This window comes from Idiotropiscis lumnitzeri, chromosome 12 (assembly GCF_059441095.1).
Source record: "Idiotropiscis lumnitzeri isolate Australia: NSW breed Sydney's pygmy pipehorse chromosome 12, RoL_Ilum_1.0, whole genome shotgun sequence".
NCBI classification, from domain to species: Eukaryota; Metazoa; Chordata; class Actinopteri; order Syngnathiformes; family Syngnathidae; genus Idiotropiscis; species Idiotropiscis lumnitzeri.
The window spans coordinates 3,030,756-3,047,804 of NC_142402.1; the positions used below are offsets into that span (position 1 = coordinate 3,030,756).

Sequence of the window (17,049 nt, forward strand, 5' to 3'; positions counted from 1 at the left end):
CAGGATGCATAGCAGACTAATAGGCCTGTAGCTCGATGGGAGAGATGGATCCTTCTCTGGTTTCAATAAGGCAGATACCTTTGCCTTACGCCAGATCTTCGGTATTGTCTTGGTGGCTGCGCAGTTGTTGTAGAGGGTGCGTAACTACTCTTGCGTCTTGTCACCAAAGTGTAGGATCATATCAGGAGATAACCCATCAAGACCACACGCTTTGCCAAGCTTAACATGCTTAATTGCATTAATGAGTTCATCTGGGGTGAATGGGAAGAACTCCTCTGTGCAATTCTCCATCGTCAGACGCATATCAGCTTGCATAGCCTTTAGGTATGAGCGTTCACGGGTGCATGGTTTCCCATTCAATAGTAACTGTGTTGCTACCTGGTTTGGTGTTACTTGCGCACACCGCTGCTCAGGTTGCGAGTTACTATTAAGCTTGTTGATGGTCTTCCAAGCTTTTTTGCTATTATGCGTCATATTGATTGATGTCACAAGATTTTCCCATCGTTCTTTCCTTGCCTCCCCTAAGGAAGTTAGTAGGGATTCACCGAGGTCGATGGTCTCAGCGGCGAACGGGTCATTTTCGTATGCTCTAGTATATTGAGCATAGAGTTGTTTTGATGCATCATCAAGTCCAGGGACATACTGCTTAAAGTAACCTCTTGGGATCTGTTTCTTTGCTGTACTCCACACCAGAGAGGTGAAAGCATCGTAGTGTGAGGGTTCAGCTGGAATTACATCAATTTGGGAATCGAGATCTTGCGTGAATCCCTGCCAGTTGGCTCTACCGTAGTTGAACCTCATCAGTGGTTTCGACTCGATAGGTTTAACCACTGGCGAGAGTTCAAGGACAAGCGGTCGATGTTGAGACCTGGGGACTGGCTTACCAAGGGATTTCTTAAATATGTTCTGGTATCTTGACGACACAAAGGCGAGGTCGGGGTTATACCCTCTTTTCCACCTTGCGCTATGGAAGGATGGTTTATCCTTAGCTGAGTGGAGGAGAGAGAGATCGTTTGCCAGCGCCCACTCTTCAACTCTCTCACCGTCTGAGTTGTTAGAGGGGTAGCCCCAGGTGGTATTGTGACTGTTGAAGTCTCCTATAACAACACACACCTTGCCATCAAGGTTCGTATTGGGCCAGCAAAAGGGTGTCGGTGGAGGCTTATACACAGAGAAAACTCTGATCGAGTCAGTCTCCAGCATCAAGACCTCAACTCCGTTGATTGAGAGGTTGTCACTTCTTTTTACAAGCGAACAGTCACGCACAAAAATTGCGCTACCGTGGGTCTGGCTTTCTTGAAAAATAACAAGGTGCATCCCATTTATCTTTGCTGGGGTTGCCGCCTTGTGCGTTTCTTGGATGCAGACAATGTCGGCATCCATCTGGGAAATCAGTTCAGCCTTTGCAAGGGACATGCCCTCCGCGTTGAAGCTGATAATTTTTAGCTTCGACATCTCAGCGGTCGAGGGTCGATCCTTTTACCACCGCTGGATTTTTGGATGGAATGAGATTGTAGCAATCGGTCTCCGGTTAAGGATTACGAGGGACACCACGGGAAGGTTTGCTACTTGGTGGAATGGTGATTAGGCCAGAGTCGGTTGCCGGTGATTTTGATCAGTGTTGTTTCTGTACTGTGGAGGGGTGGAAACTAGAGTAGAAATGTTCTAAGAGGTTGTAGGAGCTGATTTTGGACTGTAGCTAATGTCATTTTCAAGATTTTTGAAAAAAATGCGCGATTAGACCAAGGTTATTGAAATTATAAGGAACTCAAGTATTTTTTTGGGAGTATTCGGGGTACAGTCTCAGTTTTGTTGTTTCATGTTAGTTTTTCCAGCATCTCCCCGTATAGATTTGCATCAAAATTATAAGTTGACTAAGAGACTGGGCGACCATAGTCACACTGAGATGGGCTCGTCCGGGATTTGAACCCGGGACCTCTCGCACCCGAAGCGAGAATCATACCCCTAGACCAACGAGCCACGTTTAGCTAGGTAACTGCCTGTTTGCCGCAAGCCTTCATCGACACTAAGAACCCGGATTTGAACCTGGAACCTCTCCCAACCAACCCTGAATCAACACTAAGACCCTGTTTGGATTTGAACGAGTAACCACTCACAACCATACCCAGAGCCCAATGAGCCACCTCCAATTGATGACATGCTCGTACCAGCGAAGAACCATTCCTATCAGTACGGAAGATTCAGGTGAACTCAAAGTAATCCAGTGTAATGATGGTCTTGTTTTGGATTTGAAAGAGGGTCCTCAGTGAGAATTATACCCGTAGTCCAACGAGCCAAAGTGCTTGCCACAAAGTATCGAAATCAGTTAACTTTATAGATCGTAGTCATAATTAAAGTCAAGTGGTGGTCTTCCAACTCTCAGAATCGCCACAGCTTAGTCTCATAATACTCAAATTTGGTATCTCACTGCAACATTAGCAAACGTTATTAGGGTTTTCTCAATGTATTAATACAGGCGTGTATTATCGCAATGTATTGTTGGGGATCGTTCGTGCATCTTCCAGTATTTAATCGTTTCTGCAGAGTGATCTTCCCGTTAAAGAAATGTACGTTCACTTGATGCATTGCATACATTGGCAAGAACACTACATTTTAAGAACGAAAAAACATGCATGATCAGGGCCAGATAAAACGTTTTCTATGATGGACGTCTCTATTCTTTTGGACAAGAAGTACTAAGCATTGGTTGTTCAGTGGTAGAATTCTCGCTTGCCATTCGTGTGGCCCGACTTCAATTCCCGGCCAATGCAATATGTTAGGCTGTGTGGTTACGCGTCAATTGCTATCATAATGTGTTATCAGGCAGCGCCATCCCTGGTCTGTTCTCACCTGCGAATATACCTTGTGTCATAACAACTATGTCTGTGGTCACCCTCATTATTGGGGGAGGGATGCAAAACTGTCTACCAGTTTTTAGAATATCAATAACATTCCATTTTCTAATGTGGAGCCCCGAGGCTATTTGTCAGAACCTGCTGATGTTTTTACACATCCGCTTTTTGGCCTAATTTTAGCAATTGTTGCTTTTAATCAGGAGGTTGTTTTTTTTTTTTTTGCAGTAAATTATTGCAAGTTCTGTTAATGGGAGTGATCAAATACAAGGTTGGACGTGCTTTAAAAGGATACTGATGGACGGGGACGCAGGACGATTATTCTATAAAGTAGAAAGTATGCAGATCGGGGATTTTCATTTAATTCTGATGAAAAGGAGAGAGTGGATGACACCCCGAGTCTTAACCTGACCAGAGGGGGAAACTGAGGTATTGTCAAGTGTCATGGGAAAAACTGTCACTTTTGGCTGAGTGGACTTGGTACCTATCTGTAGGATTTCAGTTTTATCATTGTTAAGTTGCAGAAAATTGGATGAAAACCAATAATACATTTCGGGGAAGCAGTCAATAAATGGAGGAACCCGGAATAGTGGCAGTTGATTATGTGGAGAGGTAGAGCTGAGTGTCATCTGCATAACAGTGGGAGTGTCGGTTTAGTTTGTGAAATATCTTGACAAGAGGTAGGGTATAGATAAAGAATGTCATGGAGTCTTTTCAGGAGGATGGTTTTAGAAATTGTATCGCAAGCTGCTATCAGATCAAAGAGGGTGAGAATGGTGATTAGGCCAGAGTCGGTTGCCGGTGATTTTGATCAGTGTTGTTTCTGTACTGTGGAGGGGTGGAAACTAGAGTAGAAATTTTCTAAGAGGTTGTCGGAGCTGATTTTGGACTGTAGCTAGGTAGTTTGTGAAATATCTTGACAAGAGGTAGGGTATAGATAAAGAATGTCATGGAGTCTTTTCAGGAGGATGGTTTTAGAAATTGTATTGCAAGCTGCTATCAGATCAAAGAGGGTGAGAATGGTGATTAGGCCAGAGTCGGTTGCCGGTGATTTTGATCAGTGTTGTTTCTGTACTGTGGAGGGGTGGAAACTAGAGTAGAAATTTTCTAAGAGGTTGTAGGAGCTGATTTTGTACTGTAGCTAGGTAGCTAATGTCATTTCCAAGATTTTTGAAAAAAATGCGCGATTGGACCAAGGTTTTTGAAATTATAAGGAACTCAAGCATTTTTTTGGGAGTATTCGGGGTACAGCCTCAGTTTTGTTGTTTCATGTTGGTTTTTCCAGCATCTCCCTGTATATATTTGCATCAAAATTATAAGTTGACTAAGAGACTGGGCGACCATACCGACACTGAGATGGGCTCGTCCGGGATTTGAACCCGGGACCTCTCGCACCCAAAGCGAGAATCATACCCCTAGACCAACGAGCCACGTTTAGCTGGGTAACTGCCTGTTGGCCGCAAGCCTTCATCGACACTAAGAACCCGGATTTGAACCTGGAACCTCTCCCAACCAACCCTGAATCAACACTAAGACCCTGTTTGGATTTGAACGAGAAACCACTCACAACCATAGCCAGAGCCCAATGAGCCACCTCCAATTGATGACATGCTCGTACCAGCGAAGAACCATTCCTATCAGTACGGAAGATTCAGGTGAACTCAAAGTAATCCAGTGTAATGATGGTCTTGTTTTGGATTTGAAAGAGGGTCCTCAGTGAGAATTATACCCGTAGTCCAACGAGCCAAAGTGCTTGCCACAAAGTATCGAAATCAGTTAACTTTATAGATCGTAGTCATAATTAAAGTCAAGTGGTGGTGTTCCAACTATCAGAATCGCCACAGCTTAGTCTCATAATACTCAAATTTGGTATCTCACTGTAACATTATCAAACGTAATTAGGGTTTTCTCAATGTATTAATACAGGCGCGTATTATCGCAATGTATTGTTGGGGATCGTTCGTGTATCTTCCAGTATTTAATCCTTTCTGCAGAGTGATCTTACCGTTAAAGAAATGTATCGTTCACTTGATGCATTGCATACATGGCAAGAACACTACATGTTAAGAACGAAAAAACATGCATTATCAGGGCCACATAAAACGTTTTCTATGGTGGACGTCTCTATTCTATTGGACAAGAAGTACTAAGCATTGGTTGTTCAGTGGTAGAATTCTCGCTTGCCATGCGTGTGGCCCGAGTTCAATTCCCGGCCAATGCAATATGTTAGGCTGGGTGGTTATGCGTTAATTGCTATCATAATGTGTTGTCAGGCAGCGCCATCCCTGGTCTGTTCTCACCAGCGAATATACCTTGTGTCATAACAACTATGTCTGCGGTCACCCTCATTATTGGGGGCGGGGTGCAAAACTGTCTACAAGTTTTTAGAATATCAATAACATTCCATTTTCTAATGTGGAGCCCCGAGGCTATTTGTCAGAACCTGCTGATGTTTTTACAAATCCGCTTTTTGGCCTAATTTTAGCAATTGTTGCTTTTAATCAGGAGGTTTTTTTTTTTTTAGTTGCAGTAAATTATTGCAAGTTCTGTTAATGGGACTGATCAAATACAAGGTTGGACGTGCTTTAAAAGGATACTGATGGACGGGGACGCAGGACGATTATTTTATAAAGAAGAAAGTATGCAGATCGGGGATTTTCATTTAATTCTGATGAAAAGGAGAGAGTGGATGACACCTCGAGTCTTAACCTGACCAGAGGGGAAACTGAGGTATTGTCAAGTGTCATGGGAAAAACTGTCACTTTTGGCTGAGTGGACTTGGTACCTATCTGTAGGATTTCAGTTTTATCATTGTTAAGTTGCAGAAAATTGGATGAAAACCAATAATAAATTTCGGGGAAGCAGTCAATAAATGGAGGAACCCGGAATAGTGGCAGTTGATTATGTGGAGAGGTAGAGCTGAGTGTCATCTGCATAACAGTGGGAGTGTCGGTTTAGTTGTTGAAATATCTTGACAAGAGGTAGGGTATAGATAAAGAATGTCATGGAGTCTTTTCAGGAGGATGGTTTTAGAAATTGTATCGCAAGCTGCTATCAGATCAAAGAGGGTGAGAATGGTGATTAGGCCAGAGTCGGTTGCCGGTGATTTTGATCAGTGCTGTTTCTGTACTGTGGAGGGGTGGAAACTAGAGTAGAAATGTTCTAAGAGGTTGTAGGAGCTGATTTTGGACTGTAGCTAATGTCATTTTCAAGATTTTTGAAAAAAATGCGCGATTAGACCAAGGTTATTGAAATTATAAGGAACTCAAGCATTTTTTTGGGAGTATTTGGGGTACAGACTCAGTTTTGTTGTTTCATGTTAGTTTTTCCAGCATCTCCCCGTATAGATTTGCATCAAAATTATAAGTTGACTAAGAGACTGGGCGACCATAGTCACACTGAGATGGGCTCGTCCGGGATTTGAACCCGGGACCTCTCGCACCCGAAGCGAGAATCATACCCCTAGACCAACGAGCCACGTTCAGCTAGGTAACTGCCTGTTTGCCGCAAGCCTTCATCGACACTAAGAACCTGGATTTGAACCTGGAACCTCTCCCAACCAACCCTGAATCAACACTCAGACCCTGTTTGGATTTGAACGAGTAACGACTCACAACCATACCCAGAGCCCAATGAGCCACCTCCAATTGATGACATGCTCGTACCAGCGAAGAACCATTCCTATCAGTACGGAAGATTCAGGTGAACTCAAAGTAATCCAGTGTAATGATGGTCTTGTTTTGGATTTGAAAGAGGGTCCTCAGTGAGAATTATACCCGTAGTCCAACGAGCCAAAGTGCTTGCCACAAAGTATCGAAATCAGTTAACTTTATAGATCGTAGTCATAATTAAAGTCAAGTGGTGGTCTTCCAACTCTCAGAATCGCCACAGCTTAGTCTCATAATACTCAAATTTGGTATCTCACTGCAACATTATCAAACGTTATTAGGGTTTTCTCAATGTATTAATACAGGCGTGTATTATCGCAATGTATTGTTGGGGATCGTTCGTGCATCTACCAGTATTTAATCGTTTCTGCAGAGTGATCTTACCGTTAAAGAAATGTACGTTCACTTGATGCATTGCATACATGGCAAGAACACTACATTTTAAGAACGAAAAAACATGCATGATCAGGGCCAGATAAAACGTTTTCTATGATGGACGTCTCTATTCTTTTGGACAAGAAGTACTAAGCATTGGTTGTTCAGTGGTAGAATTCTCGCTTGCCATTCGTGTGGCCCGACTTCAATTCCCGGCCAATGCAATATGTTAGGCTGTGTGGTTACGCGTCAATTGCTATCATAATGTGTTATCAGGCAGTGCCATCCCTGGTCTGTTCTCACCTGCGAATATACCTTGTGTCATAACAACTATGTCTGTGGTCACCCTCATTATTGGGGGAGGGATGCAAAACTGTCTACCAGTTTTTAGAATATCAATAACATTCCATTTTCTAATGTGGAGCCCCGAGGCTATTTGTCAGAACCTGCTGATGTTTTTACACATCCGCTTTTTGGCCTAATTTTAGCAATTGTTGCTTTTAATCAGGAGGTTGTTTTTTTTTATTTGCAGTAAATTATTGCAAGTTCTGTTAATGGGAGTGATCAAATACAAGGTTGGACGTGCTTTAAAAGGATACTGATGGACGGGGACGCAGGACGATTATTTTATAAAGTAGAAAGTGTGCAGATCGGGGATTTTCATTTCATTCTGATGAAAAGGAGAGAGTGGATGACACCCCGATTCTTAACCTGACCAGAGGGGGAAACTGAGGTATTGTCAAGTGTCATGGGAAAAACTGTCACTTTTGGCTTGAGTGGACTTCGTACCTATCTGTAGGATTTCAGTTTTATCATTGTTAAGTTGCAGAAAATTGGATGAAAACCAATAATAAATTTCGGGGAAGCAGTCAATAAATGGAGGAACCCGGAATAGTGGCAGTTGATTATGTGGAGAGGTAGAGCTGAGTGTCATCTGCATAACAGTGCGAGTGTCGGTTTAGTTTGTGAAATATCTTGACATGAGGTAGGGTATAGATAAAGAATGTCATGGAGTCTTTTCAGGAGGATGGTTTTAGAAATTGTATCGCAAGCTGCTATCAGATCAAAGAGGGTGAGAATGGTGATTAGGCCAGAGTCGGTTGCCGGTGATTTTGATCAGTGTTGTTTCTGTACTGTGGAGGGGTGGAAACTAGAGTAGAAATGTTCTAAGAGGTTGTAGGAGCTGATTTTGGACTGTAGCTAATGTCATTTTCAAGATTTTTTAAAAAAATGCGCGATTAGACCAAGGTTATTGAAATTATAAGGAACTCAAGCATTTTTTTGGGAGTATTCGGGGTACAGTCTCAGTTTTGTTGTTTCATGTTAGTTTTTCCAGCATCTCCCCGTATAGATTTGCATCAAAATTATTAGTTGACTTAGAGACTGGGCGACCATAGTCCCACTGAGAAGGGCTCATCCGGGATTTGAACCCGGGACCTCTCGCACCCGAAGCAAGAATCATACCCCTAGACCAACGAGCCACGTTTAGCTAGGTAACTGCCTGTTGGCCGCAAGCCTTCATCGACACCAAGAACCCGGATTTGAACCTGGAACCTCTCCCAACCAACCCTGAATCAACACTAAGACCCTGTTTGGATTTGAACGAGAAACCACTCACAACCATACCCAGAGGCCAATGAGCCACCTCCAATTGATGACATGCTCGTACCAGCGAAGAACCATTCCTATCAGTACGGAAGATTCAGGTGAACTCAAAGTAATCCAGTGCAATGATGGTCTTGTTTTGGATTTGAAAGAGGGTCCTCAGTGAGAATTATACCCGTAGTCCAACGAGCCAAAGTGCTTGCCACAAAGTATCGAAATCAGTTAACTTTATAGATCGTAGTCATAATTAAAGTCAAGTGGTGGTCTTCCAACTCTCAGAATCGCCACAGCTTAGTCTCATAATACTCAAATTTGGTTTCTCACTGTAACATTATCAAACGTAATTAGGGTTTTCTCAATGTATTAATACAGGCGCGTATTATCGCAATGTATTGTTGGGGATCGTTCGTGCATCTTCCAGTATTTAATCGTTTCTGCAGAGTGATCTTACCGTTAAAGAAATGTATCGTTCACTTGATGCATTGCATACATGGCAAGAACGCTACATTTTAAGAAGGAAAAAACATGCATTATCAGGGCCAGATAAAACGTTTTCTATGGTGGACGTCTCTATTCTATTGGACAAGAAGTACTAAGCATTGGTTGTTCAGTGGTAGAATTCTCGCTTGCCATGCGTGAGGCCCGAGTTCAATTCCCGGCCAATGCAATATGTTAGGCTGTGTGGTTACGCGTCAATTGCTATCATAATGTGTTGTCAGGCAGCGCCATCCCTGGTCTGTTCTCACCTGCGAATATGCCTTGTGTCATAACAACTATGTCTGCGGTCACCCTCATTATTGGGGGCGGGGATACAAAACTGTCTACCAATTTTTAGAATATCAATAACATTCCATTTTCTAATGTGGAGACCCGAGGCTATTTGTCAGAACCTGCTGATGTTTTTACAAATCCACTTTTTGGCCAAATTTTAGCAATTGTTGCTTTTAATCAGGAGGGTTTTTTTTTTAGTTGCAGTAAATTATTGCAAGTTCTGTTAATGGGACTGATCAAATACAAGGTTGGACGTGCTTTAAAAGGATACTGGTGGACGTAGGACGATTATTCTATAAAGTAGAAAGTATGCAGATCGGGGATTTTCATTTAATTCTGATGAAAAGGAGAGAGTGGATGACACCCCGAGTCTTAACCTGACCAGAGGGGGAAACTGAGGTATTGTCAAGTGTCATGGGAAAAACTGTCACTTTTGGCTTGAGTGGACTTCGTACCTATCTGTAGGATTTCAGTTTTATCATTGTTAAGTTGCAGAAAATTGGATGAGAATCAATAATACATTTCGGGGAAGCAGTCAATAAATGGAGGAACCCGGAATAATGGCAGTTGATTATGTGGAGAGGTAGAGCTGAGTGTCATCTGCATAACAGTGGGAGTGTAGGTTTAGTTTGTGAAATATCTTGACAAGAGGTAGGGTATAGATAAAGAATGTCATGGAGTCTGTTCAGGAGGATGGTTTTAGAAATTGTATCGCAAGCTGCTATCAGATCAAAGAGGGTGAGAATGGTGATTAGGCCAGAGTCGGTGTCCGGTGATTTTGATCAGTGTTGTTTCTGTACCGTGGAGGGGTGGAAACTAGAGTAGAAATGTTCTAAGAGGTTGTAGGAGCTGATTTTGGACTGTAGCTAGGTAGCTAATGTCATTTCCAAGATTTTTGAAAAAAATGTGCGATTGGACCAAGGTTATTGAAATTATAAGGAACTCAAGCATTTTTTTGGGAGTATTCGGGGTACAGTCTCAGTTTTGTTGTTTCATGTTAGTTTTTCCAGCATCTCCCTGTATAGATTTGCATCAAAATTATAAGTTGACTAAGAGACTGGGCGACCATACCGACACTGAGATGGGCTCGTCCGGGATTTGAACCCGGGACCTCTCGCACCCAAAGCGAGAATCATACCCCTAGACCAACAAGCCACGTTTAACTAGTTAACTGCCTGTTGGCCGCAAGCCTTCATCGACACTAAGACCCCGGATTTGAACCTGGAACCTCTCCAACCAACCCTGAATTTACACTAAGAACCTGTTTGGATTTGAACGAGAAACCACTCACAACCATACCCAGAGCCCAATGAGCCACCTCCAATTGATGACATGCTCATACCAGCGAAGAACCATTCCTATCAGTACGGAAGATTCAGGTGAACTCAAAGTAATCCAGTGTAATGATGGTCTTGTTTTGGATTTGAAAGAGGGTCCTCAGTGAGAATTACAGTAATACCCCGCTACTTCGCGGTTCACCTTTCGCGGCTTCAGTGCTTCGCGGGTCTAAAAAATATTCGGGGGCATTGTAGTTTCGCCGAGCGGCACGAGAGGGCGCTGGAGCGGTTATACGGCCGGCGTGCGCCGAAGAGGAGAGTGGACGAAGAAGAGAGTGGACGAAGAAGAGCAAGTTCCCCCGGACACGATTGGTGGCGACGTTTCGCGCGGTTCGGACCGTACCAGAGTTCCGGCCGGCGTGCGTGGCAGTTAAGCCGTAGAGGAGCACCTTCCCCGAGCACGGGTGGTGTCAATCGGCCCCTAAGTTTAACCGAATGGAAGCTCCGGAGGAGGAGGGCATGCTCGCGTCACAGTAAGCCGTAGAGGAGCACCTTCCCCGGGCACGTGCGGTTCCAAGCGGCCCCTAAGTTTAACCGAATGGAAGCTCCGGAGGAGGAGGGCATGCTCGCGTCACAGTAAGCCGTAGAGGAGCACCTTCCCCGGGCACGGGCGGTTCCAAGCGGCCCCTAAGTTTAACCGAATGGAAGCTCCGGAGGCGGAGGGCATGCTCGCGTCACAGTAAGCCGAAGAGGAGCACCTTCCCCGGGCACGGGCGGTTCCAAGCGGCCCCTAAGTTTAACCGAACGGAAGCTCCGGAGGAGGAGGGCGGGCGTGTGTCACAGTTAAGCCGAATAGGAGCACCTCTTCCGGCCGGGCAGGAGCGGAGCGTGAGGCTGTCAGTTATTAATGAATAAATAAATAAATGAAGAATGCCACCTTTCATTTCACTGTCATGCCGCGTGTGTTTTTGTTTTTTCAGCTGTGTGGGCGTTCCTCCAGCGATCGTCTCGCGCCATGCCGTCAGCTGCTGCGAGACGCGCTGATTACACTGACTATATTGTGATTATAATAAATATCTTTGTATCACCAACTTTTTTTCCCGTGTCTGCGTTTGGAGAGTCCTGCTCAACCCTCCAGCTCTGCTGGAGGATCATAACATTCACAGGGCACACCGGACGGCGTACCAGCAGGTAAAAGTTGAAGTAATTAAATAAAAACAAAAAGAAGTAATTGAATAAATACGAAAATAATGGCTGGGGAATAAAAAATAAGTTTTAATAATAATTTGTTTTTTTTTGTTATAACATGAATTTCACACTCTCTTTCTCTACCCATATATATATATATATATATATATATATATATATATATATATATATATATATATATATATATATATATATATATATATATATATTTATTTATTTATTTATTTTTAAGCATTTTTGAAGGTGCGCCGCTACTTCGCGGATTTTCAGTTTTCGCGGGTGGTCTCGGTCCCCATTAACCGCGATAACCGGGGTATTACTGTATACCCGTAGTCCAACGAGCCAAAGTGCTTGCCACAAAGTATCGAAATCAGTTAACTTTATAGATTGTAGTCATAATTAAAGTCAAGTGGTGGTGTTCCAACTATCAGAATCGCCACAGCTTAGTCTCATAATACTCAAATTTGGTATCTCACTGTAACATTATCAAACGTAATTAGGGTTTTCTCAATGTATTAATACAGGCGTGTATTATCGCAATGTATTGTTGGGGATCGTTCGTGTATCTTCCAGTATTTAATCGTTTCTGCAGAGTGATCTTACCGTTAAAGAAATGTATCGTTCACTTGATGCATTGCATACATGGCAAGAACGCTACATTTTAAGAAGGAAAAAACATGCATTATCAGGGCCAGATAAAACGTTTTCTATGGTGGACGTCTCTATTCTATTGGACAAGAAGTACTAATCATTGGTTGTTCAGTGGTAGAATTCTCGCTTGCCATGCGTGAGGCCTGAGTTCAATTCCCGGCCAATGCAATATGTTAGGCTGCGTGGTTACGCGTCAATTGCTATCACAATGTGTTGTCAGGCAGCGCCATCCCTGGTCTCTTCTCACCTGCGAATATGCCTTGTGTCATAACAACTATGTCTGCGGTCACCCTCATTATTGGGGGCGGGGATACAAAACTGTCTACCAGTTTTTAGAATATCAATAACATTCCATTTTCTAATGTGGAGACCCTAGGCTATTTGTCAGAACCTGCTGATGTTTTTACAAATCCGCTTTTTGGCCAAATTTTAGCAATTGCTTTTAATCAGGAGGTTTTTTTTTTTTTAGTTGCAGTAAATTATTGCAAGTTCTGTTAATGGGACTGATCAAATACAAGGTTGGACGTGCTTTAAAAGGATACTGATGGACGGGGACGCAGGATGATTATTCTATAAAGTAGAAAGTATGCAGATCGGGGATTTTCATTTAATTCTGATGAAAAGGAGAGAGTGGATGACACCCCGAGTCTTAACCTGACCAGAGGGGGAAACTGAGGTATTGTCAAGTGTCATGGGAAAAACTGTCACTTTTGGCTGAGTGGACTTGGTACCTATCTGTAGGATTTCAGTTTTATCATTGTTAAGTTGCAGAAAATTGGATGAAAACCAATAATAAATTTCGGGGAAGCAGTCAATAAATGGAGGAACCCGGAATAGTGGCAGTTGATTATGTGGAGAGGTAGAGCTGAGTGTCATCTGCATAACAGTGGGAGTGTCGGTTTAGTTTGTGAAATATCTTGACAAGAGGTAGGGTATAGATAAAGAATGTCATGGAGTCTTTTCAGGAGGATGGTTTTAGAAATTGTATCGCAAGCTGCTATCAGATCAAAGAGGGTGAGAATGGTGATTAGGCCAGAGTCGGTTGCCGGTGATTTTGATCAGTGTTGTTTCTGTACTGTGGAGGGGTGGAAACTAGAGTAGAAATTTTCTAAGAGGTTGTCGGAGCTGATTTTGGACTGTAGCTAGGTAGTTTGTGAAATATCTTGACAAGAGGTAGGGTATAGATAAAGAATGTCATGGAGTCTGTTCAGGAGGATGGTTTTAGAAATTGTATCGCAAGCTGCTATCAGATCAAAGAGGGTGAGAATGGTGATTAGGCCAGAGTCGGTTGCCGGTGATTTTGATCAGTGTTGTTTCTGTACTGTGGAGGGGTGGAAACTAGAGTAGAAATGTTCTAAGAGGTTGTAGGAGCTGATTTTGGACTGTAGCTAGGTAGCTAATGTCATTTCCAAGATTTTTGAAAAAAATGCGCGATTGGACCAAGGTTATTGAAATTATAAGGAACTCAAGTATTTTTTTGGGAGTACTCGGGGTACAGTCTCAGTTTTGTTGTTTCATGATAGTTTTTCCACCATCTCCCTGTATAGATTTGCATCAAAATTATAAGTTGACTAAGCGACCATACAGACACTGAGATGGGCTCGTCCGGGATTTGAACCCGGGACCTCTCGCACCCTAAGCGAGAATCATACCCCTAGACCAACAAGCCACGTTTAGCTGGGTAACTGACTGTTGGCCGCAAGCCTACATCGACACTAAGACCCCGGATTTGAACCTGGAACCTCTCCCAACCAACCCTGAATTTACACTAAGAACCTGTTTGGATTTGAACGAGAAACCACTCACAACCATACCCAGAGCCAAATGAGCCACCTCCAATTGATGACATGCTCGTACCAGCGAAGAACCATTGCTATCAGTACGGAAGATTCAGGTGAACTCAAAGTAATCCAGTGTAATGATGGTCTTGTTTTGGATTTGAAAGAGGGTCCTCAGTGAGAATTACAGTAATACGCCGCTACTTCGCGGTTCACCTTTTGCGGCTTCAGTGCTTCGCGGGTCTAAAAAATATTCTGCGGCATTGTAGTTTCGCCGAGCGGCACGAGGGGGCGCTGGAGCGGTTAGACGGCCGGCGTGCGCAGAAGAGGAGAGTGGACGAAGAAGAGAGTGGACGAAGAAGAGCAAGTTCCCCCGGACACGATTGGTGGCGACGTTTCGCGCGGTTCGGACTGTACCAGAGTTCCGGCCGGCGTGCGTGGCAGTTAAGCCGTAGAGGAGCACCTTCCCCGAGCACGGGCGGTGTCAATCAGCCCCTAAGTTTAACCGAATGGAAGCTCCGGAGGAGGAGGGCATGCTCGCGTCACAGTAAGCCGTAGTGGAGCACCTTCCCCGGGCACGGGCGGTTCCAAGCGGCCCCTAAGTTTAACCGAATGGAAGCTCCGGAGGAGGAGGGCATGCTCGTGTCACAGTCAGCCGTAGAGGAGCACCTTCCCCGGGCACGGGCGGTTCCAAGCGGCCCCTAAGTTTAACCGAATGGAAGCTCCGGAGGAGGAGCGCATGCTCGCGTCACAGTAAGCCGAAGAGGAGCACCTTCCCCGGGAACGGGCGGTTCCAAGCGGCCCCTAAGTTTAACCGAATGGAAGCTCCGGAGGAGGAGGGCATGCTCGTGTCACAGTAAGCCGTAGAGGAGCACCTTCCCCGGGCACGGGCGGTTCCAAGCGGCCCCTAAGTTTAACCGAATGGAAGCTCCGGAGGAGGAGGGCATGCTCGCGTCACAGTAAGCCGAAGAGGAGCACCGTCCCCGGGCACGGGCGGTTCCAAGCGGCCCCTAAGTTTAACCGAATGGAAGCTCCGGAGGAGGAGGGCGGGCGTGTGTCACAGTTAAGCCGAATAGGAGCACCTCTTCCGCCCGGGCAGGAGCGGAGCGTGAGGCTGTCAGTTATGAATGAATAAATAAATAAATGAAGAATGCCACCTTTCATTTCACTCTCATGATCCGTGCCTGTCATGCCGCGTGTGTTTTTGTTTTTTCAGCTGTGTGGGCGTTCCTCCAGCGATCTTCTCGCGCCATGCCGTCAGCTGCTGCGAGACGCGCTGATTACACTGACTATATTGTGATTATAATAAATATCTTTCGATCACCACCTTTTTTCCCGTGTCTGCGTTTGGAGAGTCCTGCTCAATACTCCAGCTCTGCTGGAGGATCATAACATTCACAGGGCACACCGGACGGCGTACCAGCAGGTAAAAGTCGAAGTAATTAAATAAATACAAAAAGAAGTAATTGAATAAATACGAAAATAATGGCTGGGGAATAAAAAATAAGTTTTAATAATAATTTGTGTTTTTTTTGTTATAACATGAATTTCACACTCTCTCACTCTACCCATATATATATATATATATATTTATTTATTTATTTATTTTTAAGCATTTTTGAAGGTGCGCCGCTACTTCGCGGATTTTCAGTTTTCGCGGGTGGTCTCGGTCCCCATTAACCGCGATAACCGGGGTATTACTGTATACCCGTAGTCCAACGAGCCAAAGTGCTTGCCACAAAGTATCGAAATCAGTTAACTTTATAGATTGTAGTCATAATTAAAGTCAAGTGGTGGTGTTCCAACTATCAGAATCGCCACAGCTTAGTCTCATAATACTCAAATTTGGTATCTCACTGTAACATTATCAAACGTAATTAGGGTTTTCTCAATGTATTAATACAGGCGTGTATTATCGCAATGTATTGTTGGGGATCGTTCGTGTATCTTCCAGTGTTTAATCGTTTCTGCAGAGTGATCTTACCGTTAAAGAAATGTATCGTTCACTTGATGCATTGCATACATCGCAAGAACGCTACATTTTAAGAAGGAAAAAACATGCATTATCAGGGCCAGATAAAACGTTTTCTATGGTGGACGTCTCTATTCTATTGGACAAGAAGTACTAATCATTGGTTGTTCAGTGGTAGAATTCTCGCTTGCCATGCGTGAGGCCTGAGTTCAATTCCCGGCCAATGCAATATGTTAGGCTGCGTGGTTACGTGTCAATTGCTATCACAATGTGTTGTCAGGCAGCGCCATCCCTGGTCTGTTCTCACCTGCGAATATGCCTTGTGTCATAACAACTATGTCTGCGGTCACCCTCATTATTGGGGGCGGGGATACAAAACTGTCTACCAGTTTTTAGAATATCAATAACATTCCATTTTCTAATGTGGAGACCCTAGGCTATTTGTCAGAACCTGCTGATGTTTTTACAAATCCGCTTTTTGGCCAAATTTTAGCAATTGCTTTTAATCAGGAGGTTTTTTTTTTTTTAGTTGCAGTAAATTATTGCAAGTTCTGTTAATGGGACTGATCAAATACAAGGTTGGACGTGCTTTAAAAGGATACTGATGGACGGGGACGCAGGATGATTATTCTATAAAGTAGAAAGTATGCAGATCGGGGATTTTCATTTAATTCTGATGAAAAGGAGAGAGTGGATGACACCCCGAGTCTTAACCTGACCAGAGGGGGAAACTGAGGTATTGTCAAGTGTCATGGGAAAAACTGTCACTTTTGGCTTGAGAGGACTTGGTACCTATCTGTAGGATTTCAGTTTTATCATTGTTAAGTTGCAGAAAATTGGATGAGAACCAATAATACATTTCAGGGAAGCAGTCAATAAATGGAGGAACCC

The 17,049-nt window shown here is 43.8% G+C and overlaps 8 non-coding genes across 8 annotated transcripts; 2 read left to right on the forward strand and 6 right to left on the reverse strand.

Moving 5' to 3' along the window:
• Window positions 1-1,908: 1,908 nt before the first annotated feature.
• On the reverse strand, window positions 1,909-1,980 carry trnap-cgg (transfer RNA proline (anticodon CGG)). The gene has a single exon. It is a non-coding gene; the product is annotated as a tRNA-Pro (tRNA).
• Window positions 1,981-4,210: 2,230 nt separating this feature from the next.
• Window positions 4,211-4,282, reverse strand: trnap-ugg (transfer RNA proline (anticodon UGG)). Its single transcript has one exon. It is a non-coding gene; the product is annotated as a tRNA-Pro (tRNA).
• Window positions 4,283-5,002: 720 nt separating this feature from the next.
• Window positions 5,003-5,073, forward strand: trnag-gcc (transfer RNA glycine (anticodon GCC)). Its single transcript has one exon. It is a non-coding gene; the product is annotated as a tRNA-Gly (tRNA).
• A 1,184-nt stretch (window positions 5,074-6,257) lies between these two features.
• Window positions 6,258-6,329, reverse strand: trnap-cgg (transfer RNA proline (anticodon CGG)). Its single transcript has one exon. It is a non-coding gene; the product is annotated as a tRNA-Pro (tRNA).
• Window positions 6,330-8,304: 1,975 nt separating this feature from the next.
• Window positions 8,305-8,376, reverse strand: trnap-cgg (transfer RNA proline (anticodon CGG)). Its single transcript has one exon. It is a non-coding gene; the product is annotated as a tRNA-Pro (tRNA).
• A 720-nt stretch (window positions 8,377-9,096) lies between these two features.
• Window positions 9,097-9,167, forward strand: trnag-gcc (transfer RNA glycine (anticodon GCC)). Its single transcript has one exon. It is a non-coding gene; the product is annotated as a tRNA-Gly (tRNA).
• Window positions 9,168-10,354: 1,187 nt separating this feature from the next.
• Window positions 10,355-10,426, reverse strand: trnap-ugg (transfer RNA proline (anticodon UGG)). Its single transcript has one exon. It is a non-coding gene; the product is annotated as a tRNA-Pro (tRNA).
• Window positions 10,427-14,005: 3,579 nt separating this feature from the next.
• trnap-agg (transfer RNA proline (anticodon AGG)) lies at window positions 14,006-14,077 on the reverse strand. The gene has a single exon. It is a non-coding gene; the product is annotated as a tRNA-Pro (tRNA).
• Between the last annotated feature and the right edge of the window lie 2,972 nt (window positions 14,078-17,049).